This window comes from Pinus tabuliformis, chromosome 3_2 (assembly GCF_031772625.1).
Source record: "Pinus tabuliformis cultivar Carrire ecotype Pingquan chromosome 3_2, CPIR1, whole genome shotgun sequence".
Taxonomy (NCBI): domain Eukaryota; kingdom Viridiplantae; phylum Streptophyta; class Pinopsida; order Pinales; family Pinaceae; genus Pinus; species Pinus tabuliformis.
The window spans coordinates 709388797-709390206 of record NC_142302.1 but is presented as its reverse complement, the minus strand read 5'-3'; the positions used below and the strand labels follow the sequence as shown (position 1 = coordinate 709390206).

The 1410-nt window shown below is 38.7% G+C and overlaps 1 pseudogene; it reads left to right on the top strand.

Moving 5' to 3' along the window:
* Nucleotides 1-543: 543 nt before the first annotated feature.
* Nucleotides 544-1033, top strand: LOC149182618 (xanthohumol 4-O-methyltransferase pseudogene; annotated as a pseudogene).
* Nucleotides 1034-1410: the final 377 nt, after the last annotated feature.

Here is a 1410-nt window from a genome sequence, read left to right as displayed (position 1 = left end):
TGCAAAAGGATGTTCGTACACCACTTTGTGGCATTCATTTTATTAGGTAAGGTGAGTAGCGATTCTTCTTTTCTCAAAGAGAGAAATCATTCGGTCATTTTCGGTTCACTCTCTGCAAATTCTATCAACTTGATCATTTCTTGTTTAATTACTTGTCATTTTGCTCAATACCATTAGTTGAATGTCCAGAACCTATATTTATGAAGATGACCCATGCAAATAGGTAGATGAGAATGCCCAAGTAAACAGTTAAGCTGGTAGAAGATGAAGGTTAACATTAATTGATTAATTTGTTCAGTATTGCCCTCTATATATGCACCATGGCATTTTTAACTTATTTTGTTGCAGGGAGCCGTGGCTGTTTTGCCATATTCTTGATATAGCAGGGAAGGTTAAACCATTTTTGTTTATTATTTCAACCTCCCTCATGTCATGGCCACTGCTCCCCATCTCCCAGGTTACTAACAACACCTTTGCTTCATCAATGGTATATACGCATAACAATCTTATACATATAAATGTACGTAAATAGGTGTGGAGCACATGAGCGGAGACATGTTTGAAACCGTGCCCTCTGCGGACACCATATTCATGAAGGTAAGTCTTGAACTTGCTGAGCTATCATGTAATTCAATTAGAATGAGCTGAGAGCGCGTTTTGACTATACAATTTGTTTGTGTGATTTCATCAGTGGATCATGCATGACTGGGGCGATGAGGACTATATCAAGATATTGAAGAGTTGTAGGAAGGCGATCCCAGAGACGACGGGGAAGCTCATTATTGTTGACGTAGTGGCGCTGGACTCTAATCACAGAGGCGGTGATAATAATAATGGTGGCCAGAAAGAGAAGCCGGTTCTGGATCCTAATTTAGTTCTAGTATTTGATCTGGTAATGGTGGCGCACTCCTCTGGTGGGAAGGAAGGAACAAAGAAAGAATGGAAGAAGATTTTATTAGAAGGTGGATTCGGTCGTTATAAAATAATCACCATTCCTGATTTCCAGTCTGTGATTGAAGCGTTTCCTTCTTGATTATCTGCTCTTTATGGGTTCATTTTTAGTATTTACATTGTTAAAATGCAATCAAATTATTCTATTTACAAAATAAATGAAGATTTATCAAGGCCTTATGGAGACATGAAACATCCATAGCTAGTGATTTTCTTTAGTCTTACCTCGCACTCCCGAGAAGACAATGCATTAATGGGTCACGGGACACTACTCATCTCCTTCGGAGACATGGAGGATCTGTAGACAGTGCTGTCCTTTCCTCTTACTTCTCTCTAAGTGATCCAGTCCAAAAAAACAAGGTTTTCCACAAACCAATTAACTCTTCTAGAAAAATTCAACAATTCCAATTTAATAATCCTATCGGCCTCTCTTTGTACCTTTTGGGACAATTGCTAGTT